Genomic DNA, 15,011 nt, shown 5'->3' with positions numbered 1-15,011 from the left:
AACCACATAAGAAACCTAGTCCGAGTAGGAAAACTACCAAGCAACATAGAGATGAGAATGCACAAAAAGACATAGCAATGGGAACTCAGACCCCTTTAGTATATTATATTCTAGGGCAATATGATAAAGAGGTAGCCAACAAGGAACAAGGGGGGCGAGCACCTTCCCGCACCCCACATACCCAATGATGAAAGTCTTGTCTTGGAATAGTAGGGGACTAGGGCACCCCTCCAAGGTAGCAGCCCTAAGAGATCTTATTCACTTTGAGAAACCTGGAATTTTTCTGTTACAAGAAACAAAGAAAGGTCAGTAGGAACAGAGTGGAATTATTGAACAGCAGAGGCAGTACAAAGGCAGCATCAGCAATTCAAGAGGAGCCTCAGGAGGCATAGCAACAATCTGGAACCAAAGCATATGGAACTACAAATCTAAAATTGTCAATCAACATTGGATCAAAACGGTTTTGGAAAATAAAGGAGATAAGAAAATTATAGTCATCTACAACATATATGTTCCTAACCATTTCAGAGACAAGGAGTTTTGTTTGCATGATCTTAAAGCCAACATAGATGCAGAAGAAAACTCTAACATCATTATGGGAGGAGACTTCAACCTTATTCTTCATGCTAATGAGAAAAGAGGAGGTAGTTTCACCCCTGATCCTTATAGAACTCATTTAGAAAATATCATGCAAGATCATGACCTTATGGATATTGCTCCAAAAAATCGAAGGTATACTTGGAGCAATCATAGATTGGGCATTGGTAACATTATGGAAAGGCTCGACAGAATTTTAATTAATGTCTCGCTGCTAGCTTCCTTTTCTGTTGGGTATGCCAGCATTCTGCCATGTTCAGCCTCTGATCATTACCCTATAACACTCACGCTGGAAACTCATAGCTCTCTCGGACCCATTCCTTTCAAGTATAGTTCCCTCTGGAACTGCATTCCAGTAGTCACAGAGATTGTTCACAATTCTTGGAACCAGCACGTTGAAGGGTCTCCTGGTTTCATTTGGGAAACCAAACTAAAAAAAAAAACAAAACAAAACAAAACAGCCTATAAAAGAATGGGCAAAAACCAGTTACAAAGAACCTGAGAAGGCAAAAAATGAGATTAAGGATAATCTTGTTTGTATCCAAAGAGCAATAGAGGAGAATGGCCTCTCTCAAGAGAATAAAAAATAGGAAAGCAACCTCTATTTACAGCTGTGTCGGGCAAACAGAGAAGAGGAATTAAAATGGAGGCTAAAGTCGAGGCAACTTTGGTTGCAAGGGGGAGACAAGAACTCAGCTTTTTTTCACAAACAAACCACAGCTCAAAAAATAAGGAATAATGTCAGCTCCATCCTAGATGTTGAGGGCAATCGACAAAATACACAGGATGGTATTCGAAAGGCTGCCACAGAACATTATAGAGATCTTCTAACTGAAACAAAAGAAGAAGAGGATTACACAGAGCTGCTACAACATCTTCCCACTGGGATAAGCAAGGAAATGAATAATAGTCTAAATAAGGAGATTGATGAGGAGGAAATCAGAAGTTCGATCTGGACACTCCAGCCTGATAAAGCCCTAGGTCCAGATGGCTTCCCCATCTGTTTCTATCGAGCATTCTGGGGAATTATTAAAAAATATTTGACAAAAATACTCAAATGGATCCAAAGAAAGGGTAAAATAGGGGGATACACCAATGCTACCCATCTAGCTCTAATCCCCAAAGAAAATCGCCCCTCTTCCTTTGCACGATTCCGGCCCATCTCTCTCTGTAACTCTTCCTACAAAATCCTGACCAAAATCATTGCTTCTCGCCTTAAACCCTTTCTTCCTTCTCTCATCTCTGAAAATCAAGGGGGGTTCCTGGCCAATAGACAAATAACTGACTCTATTCTCCTTGTACAAGAAGCCATCCACTCGAGTCAATCTAGAAATGAGAAAGGGTTTATCCTTAAACTTGACTTGGCCAATGCATTTGACAGAGTAAGACACTCCTTCCTCCTGGCCATTCTAAAGAAGATGGGATTTGATGTAGTCTTCCTAAACCTTATCAAAGCTTGCATATCCGGGCCTTGGATCTCCCCTCTTGTTAATGGCAGACTGGGAGAAGCATTCCAATCCTCTTGTGGTATAAGACAAGGTTGCCCTCTCTCACCTTATCTCTTTATTTTGATGGCTAAATCCTTTAGCAAAGCGCCAGACTTCAATCGAAGGGTTGGCCTAATCACAGGCATAAAATTTGGGAATGGAGTTAAGAACACAAATCACTCACAATTTGCTGATAACACTTTATTAATTGGAGGAGCATCCATCACAATAGCCAGGCACTTCAAGTCTCTCCTTGATAAATACATGAGGTACTATGGTGGTTTGGTTAATCAGCTAAAAAGCTGCAGTTATGGTTGGAACACAGCAGCACAGGTCCTTCGTAATATTGCAAACACCTTTGGAGTCTCATGCAATTATGACTAGACTCATTTCTCTTATTTAGGCATGCCTGTAAGTGCAGGTCCTTTGAAGGTAAAATTCTGGCACACCGTAATAGATAAGATGAAAAGAAAAGTGCAGTAGCGGGGTTCCATGTGGCTCAACCCAACTGGTCACCTCATTCTTCTTAAGTCGGGTATTTCTTCTCTGCCTCTATATCAATTCTCTCTTCATCAAGCTCCGGCCTCCTTTCACTACAAAATGGAAGTCATCCTCCGCCAATTCCTCTGGAAAGGAGGGAAAAATGACAAAAAGAAATTCAATTTGATTAATTGGAAGCAGGCAATCCAGTCCCAAGATCGAGGAGGCCTTGGAATCAGATCCCCCAAATTCCTAAACTTAGCGTTCGGAGGAAAAATTGTATGGAGATTTATAACCGGCCTTCCTGCCTAGTGGAAAAGAGTGCTGGAAATTAAATATTTAAACTATCCAAGGCAGCAGCTTCTTGATAAAGATATTCCCAACAGAGATTCTTCCAAAATTTGGCACCTATGTAAAAGAGCAATCCCTCTAATGGCTCAGAACACTTCAAAAATTCCCAAGGGAGGTGCCAATATTAATATTGGAAATGACAAAATCATGGGCCAGCAACCAATAAACAGTCAAATTGGAGTCATTCCTATTCTTTCCTTTTTTGAAAGAGTAGGTATCCATCATCTAGATCAGATCTCCCAGTGGGATCCCCATTCCCATCTCTGGTCTGGTTGGTCTTTCCCAGTCATCCCCAATGACCTTAATGCTAGCTTATCTACTCTTCAATCTCATTTGCATAGTATAGCTCCTATTAAAAAGAATGATTTAGATGGATTTCGTTGGGATCCATCTGGATCTATTTATTCCATCCATGCTGCCCATCATTTCATCTGCAGCAGTAACTATCCCATGCCTCTATGGAATCATTGGAAGACGGTCTGGAAATCTGAGGCCCTTCCAAAAATCAAGTTTTTCCTTTGGACTCTTCTTAAGGGGAAAATCCTTACTGCTGAGAATTTGCAAAAGCGAGGCATCAATGCCCTTCTCGCTGCCCCAACTGTCAAGTTGCTAAGGAATCCATTCATCATCTATTTATTGATTGTCCCTTTGCTATCAACTATTGGAGGAACTTATCCTATAACAATCATATTATGTGGAACAATTAGGATTCTATAGGAGAAATTCTTCACCAATGGAAAAAGAATTGTCCTTGGCAGCAAAGAAAGAATGACATAATAAAAATGGTCTGGGACACCCCTCTTTACAATATGTTATGGAACATTTGGCTGGCTTGAAATCGTAAAGTCTTCAAGGACAAGGACTCGACCATCAGAAATCTATGCAATAAGGCAAGGAGTCTCACCCTTGAAATCATATCAGTCAAGAACCAGAAAAACATAGACATAACTGAGCTTAGTGTTGAGGAGCGAGATTTCATTGGTTACTTGTTGGATAAAAACAACAATAATCAGAATGGCAACACTGCAAGTAACAGGCATAGTAATGTACCTCATAACTGGAAAATTAGATTAAAGGAAGAAGAGTTTGCAATATGGATCAAAAATTGCAACAAACATTATCTTTTCTTTGACGGAGCTTCAAAGTCAAATCCGGGAGTTGCAGGAGTAGGAGGAGTTATTTTTAATGCTAATGGATATCGCATTCTATCTTATGAATGGGGACTTGGACACATTTCCAACAATAAGGCAGAAGCCTTGGCCCTTTATCAGGGACTCATCCAGCTTAGGGAACTTGGTATAGGCACAGCCCTGATTTTTGGAGACTCGGCAGTGGTTATCAGTCTAATGGCACAGAATAGGGAATCTTCCAATGCTCTCCTTCAGCAGACCATTAATCAGTGCCAAATTTTAAACCAAAATATGACTAATTTACGCTTCCATCATATCCTTTGTTCCCTCAACAAGCATGTTGATAATCAAGCCAACAGGGCATGTGCCAGGTCAATGGGCAGTCTTCTATGCAATGAAATGGAGACCCTACATTACTTACCATGACGAATATTTTTTATGTCCTTAATCAGAACTGCAGTAAATCTGAAATCCCTGACAGGGTGGAATGGTCAAAGATCCACAAAATCCTCTTCGTGGCTACGATCTGTATTGGGATCTAGCAATCCCTTGGAAAATACATTCTCATGCTCTTGGTCAGTTGATTGGTTGTCCTTCTTCCAATCGACCATCCCTCCCTGGCTCTGCCGAATCGACTCCCTAATCTTCCTCGTCCCTCCTCTGTTCTTCCCCTTTATCCTACGACAGACGTCCCCCACCCTTCCTCTTCTTTATATCTCACCCCCTCCGCTTCTTCACGCTCTCATCCCTGTTGTTCTTCGAATCCTTGGTTTGCTTTCATCTTCTTGTGGTTTCTGCGGCCCTCCATGCCTTCACACTCTCATCCCTATTTCACCTTGATTCCCTGGTCTGCTCTCTTCCCCTTGCGGTTTTCGCAGCCTTCGCTCTTTTTCATCATTCCAGCTCCTCATCAGCTTCTGGAATCTCTGGTCTATCCTGTTTTAGTGAATTTTTACTCATGCAGCACCTCGTGCCACACAGTGCAGCGTCTCAAACCCACCCCCTTGGTCATTCAGCTCCCTCAATCACAGTCTTCTTCTACTCTAATGGCGAGAAGCGAGGATTGCCTTCATTGTGCTGATCTTCAAGCTAAGTTGGAATAGTTGAGAGCCCACCAGAAGATCTTGGATGCCAAGATTGACAACAACCAGAAAATCATGGAGGCCAAGATTAATAGCCAAAGCCGACTCAATAAGGAAAAATACGAAGCTAATATTAATCTTTTTCTACACAAAATCTCTTCATTGCATGAGCAGTTCAACCCAGCTATCCAACAAGTGTGCTCGCGCTGAAGAATCCATTGAAATACTGAAATATATGATGGAAAAGAGAAATGCAATACCTACAAGCTCTTCAAGTATAAAGCAAGCTGGAGAAGATGATAAGCCTGAAGAATCTACAGCGAGGCATATCAGCCACATCAACATAGATTAATTATGTTTTGCAAATGTTATCTTTTGTTGCTACAGTTTGTTAGGATTTACTTCTGTTCAGTCCTTTTTCAAAGCCTAAAAGGCAGGAACAAGGAGATTTATGTTACTGTAACTCCTTCTCTCCTAGCACCTCATGGCATAAAATTATGTATCTCAGAGGAACTGCCTTCTCATCTTTTTTTTGAAATACAATACAACAACCGACGATGTTAAAAAAAAAAAATTATAAAAATAATTTAAAACATAATAAAAAATATTGACAAATTAAACAATTCATTTTATTTGATTATAGATTTAGATAACTAAAATCTTAATCACTTTATAATTAAAACTTCAAATAACTTAAATCTGTATTAACTTTAGAATTACAACTTCATGGGGATTAAAAACAAAATATACTTGCTACTACTAAGTCTTAGACTTATTCCATTCCCTAACAAATTTTATGAACTAAATTTTATTATCATTAATAGCAAGATTATCTTAAAGATAATGTTTGGAAGATAACTACAGTTATTGTTGGATGCAAACCTAAATAAAAATGCAAAAAATGTATAAATGATTTTTTAGGAAAAAGGTTTGCTAAAATTAATGTATAATATTAAAATCTGCGAGTATTGACATTTCCATCCACATCAATGATACACAAGAATCCACCGCCCCGTCAACACCAATGCTTTTGCTTACAAGGATAGAATTCCTATTGATCGTGGACCACAATACATGTCCAAATAAAAAATGACTTTAGTATTTATATTTCATGTGGTTGTAAATTTTATATATTTCAGAAATATGCATAAAATTTAATAATTTAATATTATAAGATTTTGATTTTGTTTAATTCATTATGGATCGTAGAAGCTTGAATACAGAAATTCCTACAATGTTAATATCAAGAATGTTTTAATTATATATTAATGGCATATTCTATATATTCAATCAACCTAAGATAAGGTTAATTATTAATATTCCTCCTTGTATATTGTATAATATAATTTACAATCATCACAAACAATATAATATAAGGTCATGAAGTTACGTCAAAAAATAAAAATACGCCCACATTTGAAATGTAAAACTAACGCATTACGCAGACACCCACTTACCTTTTAATAGAGAGACCTTAAAACAAAATGTCATTAGTAATGCATTTGCTTTTTCATTTTAAAACAAAACCCAAAACCTGTCATTAAAATTCCATGAGTATATAAATTGTGAATCGAAAGGTCCATCACTAATATATAAAGTGTGTTTTGTAACTGTTATTTTTGTTATCTTTTAATAATTTATTTTTATTTTTTTTGGGTGACACAAGGTTGATTTTGTAGCACAAGGTAGATTTTGGAAGCTACCATTATACCTCTCGGTTTATGACAATTTTCCTATCAATAGACATGGTTACGAGGTTGATTCCGACAGCTACCACTATACCTCTAGGAGCTACGACAACCCTCCTCTCCATAGCCCTGGTTAGGAGGTCTATTTCCACAACTACCACTATACCTCTGGAGCTTATGACAATCATCTCCATAGACTTGGTTATGAGGATGATTCTGGCAAATACAACTATACCTATGGGGCCTACGACAATCCTCCTCTCTGTGAACCTAGTTACGAGGTTGATTTTGGCAAGCTACCACTATACCTCTAGGTCCTACGAGAGTCCTCTCTGTAGACCTGGTTATGAGGTCAATTCCAGTAGCTACCACTATACCTCTAGGGCCTGCACAATCCTCTTCTTCTTAGACCTAGTTACTCTGGGGGATTTGAACCTTGGATCTCTTAGTTTACACTATATTAATATCACGGTGATAGTCAATTAAGATCTCCATGGGACATTATTTTTTAATACCTATTTATATTGATAAAAACTCATGGATTCTGGGTGGGGTACAAAACTAGGCCACACCAGAGATGTACCTGAACTATAAATGTGTTGCAGACTTGTAACAAAAGTGGCCATGGGTGCTGTAGATTCTCCTATCCAATGAGATGTTGTAAAGGCTTCTTTCACATTATAGACCTCTTGCTACAACTTTGTTGATAACTTCTACTATAGGTGATGAAATCAAATTCCGTCAAAGACCCATTTGAGGTATTGAAGAGATATTTTCATTGATATAAGAAATTTGAAATTTAATGACATGTGGAGTGAGAAAATGATTCCAAAACTCATGGTATGCGCTTCTGCACAACGTTCCAAACATGTGTAACTTCAATTGCTCATATCTCTCAAACCGGGAAACGAAATCAAGTTCCTTAAAAAAAATCACTTGAGCCATTGGAAACTACTTTCAAGTGAGATATTTTTTTCTTTCTAGAATGATTTGTGGAGGTTTTAGCACTTTCATGAAGTTTGCTGAATATTGCTGCTAAATTTTGAAACTAGAATATGCTTCAAACCCTCATTCCCATGGAGTCGTAGCCAGAATTTGATACCAATGATCTGGATCTTGGGGGGAGGCTCCCAAGATCTAAAAAAAAATGAAATGTCAAAAGAAAAGAGGAGAACACACAATAAAAAAAACCACAAAGAAACTTTTTATTAAAATAGAGAATAATTGTAAAAGCTACATTGTGGTGGACAATTTGTACTTTTACAAAATGCGACTTGTTACTTATAGCATTTTTGTTTTACAATACCACACGTAAATTCCATGGGTGGGTAAATACCATGGGTAGATGTCACTTACAATACCATGGGTAAATTCCATGAGTGGATAAATACCATGGGAGGATGAATACCAAGGGTGGATGCCACTTACAATACCATGGAAAAATACCATGGGTGGATGCCACTTACAATACCATGGGTAAATTCCATGGGTGGATAAATACCATGGGTGGATGCCACTTACAATACCATGGGTAAATTCCATGGGTGGATAAATACTATGGGTGGATGAATACAATGGGTAGATGCCATTTTCCATTCGGATTAGATGAATTCCATTTTCAAACCCTTCCTTAGAAAATTTGTGTTAGTATTTTTTGATGATATACTAATCTACAACAAGTCTTGGAAGGATCATGTTCAACATGTTGAGAGGATGCTAAAACTATTGGAGGACAAATAATTATATGTGAAAACCTCCAATTTTTTCTTTGGAGTATAGGAGGTGGAATATTTGGGTCATATTGTATCTCATAAGGGTGTTAAGGTATACCTTAAAAAAATTAGAGCCATTAAGGAATGGAAAATCCCCACAACCATAAAGCATCTTCAAGTTTATCACAACTTTGTTAAGAATTATGGGAAAATAGCGGCACCTCTAACATCATTACTAAATAAAGATGAATTTTCTTGGACTCCAGAAGCAACTAAGGCCTTTGAACATCTTAAAGAGAATTGAATGTGCCAAGCACCAGTCTTAGTTACGCCAAACTTCACAAAAACCTTTATTGTGGAATGTGATGCCTCAGGAAATGGATCACACATATCTTTGTAAGAATTCCCAACTCATACAAAAGATTCTTTTGGAATTGCACACCTCTCCCTTAGAAGGGCACTCAAGATTTTTAAAAACTTACCATAGGGTCAAGAAGGATTTTTTTTGGGATGGCCTTAAATATGATATTCAGAAGTTTGTGGTGGAATGTTTGGTTTTCCAACAAAATAAAGTGTAGACAATTAAGACCCTAGGTCTGTTACAACCTTTAGTCATTCAAAGTCAGCGTTGGGAGGAGGTCTTAATGAATTTTATCACAGGTTTACCCAATTCTGAAGGAAAGAGTGTCATCATGGTGGTAGTTGATAGGCTTACCAAGTATGCACACTTTTGTGCATTATCTTATCCTTTTAAAGCTAGTACAGTTTCTATTTTATTTATGTAAACAATTTAAATGCTTCATGGAAACCCAAAGATTATAGTAAGTGACAGATATTCCATTTTTACTAGAAATTTTTGGACGAAATTATTTTCTTGTCTTGGTACTCAAATAACTCATAGCTCATCATCCTCAATTTTATGGGCAAAATGAGATAGTGAAAAATTGTTTGGAAGGATGTCTTTGTTGCTTTGTATCTGATAAACAAACACAATGGATCAAGTGGTTACCTCTAGCTAAATGGTGGTATAACACTTCCTTCCATACTATAGCAAAAATGATCCCATTTATGGCACTTTATGGATATCATCCACCATCCATTGCATCATCTTTAAGAGAAAATTCTAAGGTTCAAGAAGTGGAAGATCACATCGAGAATCTACAACAAGTTCTCCAACTCTTAAAGGGTAACCTCACTCTCACGCAGAATCGAATGAAACAACAGGAAACTCAACATCGTAGTGAAAGAAGTTTTGATGTAGGTGACTAGGTATTCTTACGGCTACAACCATACAAACAAATGTCTCTCAAGCAAGCTAATAAGGACAATAAATTGTCATCCAAGTACTACAGTCATTACAAGGTGCTGCAAAAGATTGGTACTATGGCATAAAAATTGGAGTTGCATGCATCTTCTCGAGTACACCCATTTTTACATGTTTCATGTTTAAATAAGGTTATTGGTAACAAGATTCTAATTCAAACAATGTTGCCAGAACACGATGAAGAAGGAAAAATCATACTTGAGCCGGAAGTAGTCACGAAAACAAGAACCTGATAACTATGAAAGTGATCAATTTCAAAGTATCTCGTTAAGTGGAATAACTTACCTACTGAAGATTCCACATGGGAGGATGAGAATTTTATACAGAAGCATCCAAAACTACTCAAGCGTTGAGGACACCATTTTTTTTAAGGAGAGAGGCATGTTAGGTCCTTATAATACTAGTATAGCCCCCTTATTGTTATTGTTAGTGTAGCCCCCAAATTGTTATTATTGTGCCCTATAGAAGCCCAATATTTTTATTTTTATGTAGGCTCTGATTACATTGTGACCCCTTATACTCCTATATATACAAAGGAGGTCTTGTCATTTGTATCATCCAAAAATTGTTCATGTATGTAATGTAAAGGAGGTTTCACCCTTGAAGTGGATAATTTTTAATTTGTTGATCTATCTATTTGTGAGATGGTTGCATAACAGACCCATATTGTGTCATATTCTGCTCAGCTGGCACCTGTGACCTACGGAAAGATGCGAAACCCCAATAGGAACGAATTTTTCTCCAGAAAATAGGAGAGATCTAAAAATAGAAATTGAGGCCCGCTTGGGATAGCTCAATTGGCAATGGCCGTGGAAACGAAGTCTCATTGAACTAAAAGTATTGGGTTCAAATCTTGTGCTATCCCCCCGATTGGGGTGAAAAGTTGGACATGATGAAGATGTAGTCCTGCTAAGCTTACAAAAAAACATAGAAATTGAGAGGAATAAAAATTATGAAGAAATACTGAAAATAACATAAACAATAGTCACCAAGGTTTTGAATTACTACACCAGCAGAGTTGCCATTTGTTGATGACTAAAGTACTAAAGTGTAGAAATTTCACCTGTAGAACAAACCGATATATGCAATGTCCTAAAGCATAATACTTGTTCTACTTCTACAAAACATTAAGCGGAAGCATAATCGAATTCATGAGCAACATCAAGTAGAAACATGCATAACTGATCAAGAGAAATAATCAAACATAACACAAGATATATCCAGGGGAAAGCACCAGCATAAAACCCCAACCATGTATTATCAATCAAGTGGAGATCCTCAACCACATACAAAAAGAATCAGCTCAATAGCTATCCTGCTCTATCTATAATTAGAAGATGAAGATCATAGACTACCTAGGCCTCAATATATAGGTCACAAGTCCTCCAATCTCCTAAAATATGTATTTCTCGTGGCAATAGATCCTTCTCCATGCAAGGAATACTTACTAGAAATATCCAAGCATCTGATAGTACACTGTCCCTCATCTGATCTTAACTGGGTCTCTGACAAAACTGACATGCAACAGTTATCCATGAGTGAATTCTCAATTATCTAAAATAATAGTTGTCACATGCATGCAAGCATTAACAAACTATATTTTATTATTTTAACAACTTGTTAAAATAATCTAACTGGACTTGACTAGTTAGAACTAAGTCAACTAATTCTCTCATTATAGAACTCATACTTATTCCCTCAATCAGTGGGACAACTCATGTGCATGCTTACAAAGACTTCAAATTCGAATTTCCTTAACTAATTAACTCAACTGAATTAATTAATTAATATTTCCAACTGTTGTTAAGACCAAAGTTAATTTTACTTCCTATAGATAGACTAGGGACTGCTATACATAGGAAGGGACCCAGAAATGCTATTTTTAGAACTTTCTATTTTTAGCAGTTTTACCTCTCACCCAATGTGGCCAATGACCTCACTGGCCAAACTGCTATTTTTAGACATGCTATTTTTAGATGGTCTATTTTTAGCACATTATAAATTTAACATTTCTTGTTGCACATTTTTCAACACTCCCTCTCAACAAGAAAGGCTTTCTCTCGAACCCGATCCTGTAACTATGCAATGTTCTGCATGCAACACATCTACCCGTTCCACTTGCTCCAACAACACTTGGAACAAAAACACTCCCAACTAACCACTCTATTGGGCTAGGAACATACTCTGATGCTGAAGCTCTACCTGGTGTTGACAAGTGCTCCCTCTCTAACATCTGTGCTACTGCAACATCTCCATGAATCTCACACCATTGCACACCTCTCTGTGCCACCTAGCACTGTGCAAAACACTTGTGCCTCTCGCATTGTTGCAGCCTGCTAGCTATGCGTTGTCCTGGGATTCTCTGCACTGTCTCTCTCTCTGCCACTCCATCCACATATGTCTCTATCCAATCAGTTAGTTCCTGCTACTCCACATCGGGGTTCCCGTAGCAAGGTCTCATCGAAGAGGTTGGGTACCTCAAGGATCCTGCCCCTCCTCCTTGGGACGATCACTCTATATCACCCCACCTCCTACCTGGATGTATGGTTGCATGTGATCCCTCAGCCCACCTGGCTCGAAGTTTCCCCCTATTGGAGGTCTCTGCATGATTAGATGTCTCTACTCGATATCCTCTCAGCTTTCCCTGTTGTGGCTGCTCCACAACCTCCTGAAGTTGTTGCACCAATCATGGCTCCTCCATAATCATCTGAGACTTCTTCTGGCTTTGCATGTTGAGAGGTAATATACCCTCCCTCTCAACCACCAAGTCTCCATCAGTTGCCTTGTTGCTCAAGGCTTTGCATGCATCTTGAACCTCAAAAGCATACAGGTTCTTGACCAGTGAACCAATCTGCTTCACCTGTCTAGTGATGATGTCTCTAAGGAAAACCTTTCCCTTACTGAAGACTACATCATAGCCTCTGTCTTCCAGCATCGTGATCGACACCAAGTTTCTCTTCAGTCTCGGTACATACTTGACATCAGTCAAGGTAAGGCGAGATCCATGCTCCCTCTAAAAAATAACCATGCCTACACCTAAGACATTATACTTCTCATCATTACCCATCGCTATGAGTATCTGGAGATCTTTCTCCTCCAAAGTACTGAACAAACTCTTGTCGCCGGTCATGTGGAAAGAAGCTCCACTATCAAGAAACCAACCACTTCCCACCATGGATGAAACCATGCATGCGAAGAGTGTGAAATCCAACTTAAACTGTGAAGCAAGTGCCTCACCTTCAGATCTTCCCCGGATCCCTTCATGGATTTCCTCCGTGGACAAATTGCAGCATAATGGCCCACCTCATGACAACGAAAGTATCGCACTTTCGATTTGTCAGCCTTCTTCCCATCATTGGAAGAACTGGATTCGGAAAGAGAAACCTTCTCCTTCCCCTTCTTCGCCTTACTCGCTAAGGCACAGTTCTCCTCATCATGCATGGATGAAGAACTGTCTTTGGTGCTCCGTCTGATCTCCTCCTGCATCAAATCCGACCATAGTCGTTCCCAATCTGGCAGTTTCTCCTTTCCATTCACCGAGTCCTGGTAGTTGTGCCAGCTTTTAGGAAGGCCAAGGAGTGCTAGACTCACCATATCCTCATCCGTTGTCATGACCCCTACACTTGCAAGCTCATCCCTGCATGTGATGAGCTTGGTCAGATACATAGAGATCGTCTCATCCCTTTCACACTTGATCTTTCGAAGTTTGTCCTTCAGTGCCAGCTTCCTCTGATCACTGCTATTCTAATATAAATCTTTCAATGTTTTCCACATTGCATGTGGAGTCTCCTTCCCATGGAGGCTCGAGACAATGTGATCTCGCACTCCCTCCAAGAGAATTCTCCTAGCTCTAGCCACACACTTCCTCCATTCCACCTACTCAATCTTGTCAGTAGGCTTAGGAATTTCTTGATTAATGAAATCCTTAAGGCCATTATCTTCCAAAACTGCCTCCATGCAATCCTTCCAAGTTATATAGTTTGAGCTGCCATCAAGGGCATACTCAAGCCTCAAACCATAGAATGCCATCGATGAAATAGATGTGATAAGAACTTGAGATCTATATCCCGAATAATAAACTTCGAATTTCTCCTACTAGTATATTGTTCTTGCTTGATCACCTGTGCTCCGATACCATGTAGAAATTTCACCTGTAGAACAAATCGATATATGTAATGTCCTAAAGCATAATACTTTTTCTACTTCTACAAAACATTAAGCGGAAGCATAATCGAATTCATGAGCAACATCAAGTAGAAACATGCATAACTGATCAAGAGAAATAATCACACATAACACAAGATATATCTAGGGGAAAGCACCAGCATATAACCCCAACCATGTATTATCAATCAAGTGGAGATCCTCAACCACATACAAAAAGAATCAACTCAATAGCTATCCTGCTCTCTCTATAATCAGAAGATGAAGATCATAGACTACCTAAGCCTCAATATATAGGCCACAAGTCCTCCAATCTCCTAAAATATGTATTTCTCTTGGAAATAGATCCTTCTCCATGTAAGGAATACTTACTAGAAATATCCAAGCATCTGATAGTACATTGTCCCTCATCTGATCTCAATTGGGTCTCTGACAGAACTAACATGCAACAGTTATCCATGAGTGAATTCTTAGTTATCTAAAATAATAGTTGTCACATGCATGCAAGCATTAACAAACTATATTTTATTATTTTAACAATTTTTTAAAATAATCTAACTGGACTTTACTAGTTAGAACTAAGTCAACTGATTCTCTCATTATTGAACTCATACTTATTCCCTTAATCAGTGGGACAACTCATGTGCATGCTCAAAAAGACTTCAAATTCAAATTTCCTTAACTAATTAACTCAACTGAATTAATTAATTAATATTTCCAACCACTATTAAGACCAAAATTAATTTTACTTCCTATAGATAGACTAGGGACTTCTATAAATAGGAAGGGACCCAGAAATGCTATTTTTAGAACTTTCTATTTTTAGCAGTTTCACCTCTCACCCAATGTGGCCAATGATCTCACTAGCCAAACTGCTATTTTTAGACATGCTATTTTTAGCAGGTTATTTTAAGCACATTCTAAATTTAACATTTCTTGCTGCACATTTTTCAACAGTCCCCAAGAAATCCGTCATTTGTTAGTATGAAAATTCTT

This window comes from Pinus tabuliformis, chromosome 8, assembly GCF_031772625.1.
Source record: "Pinus tabuliformis cultivar Carrire ecotype Pingquan chromosome 8, CPIR1, whole genome shotgun sequence".
Taxonomy (NCBI): domain Eukaryota; kingdom Viridiplantae; phylum Streptophyta; class Pinopsida; order Pinales; family Pinaceae; genus Pinus; species Pinus tabuliformis.
Note: the sequence above shows the minus strand (reverse complement) of the source record.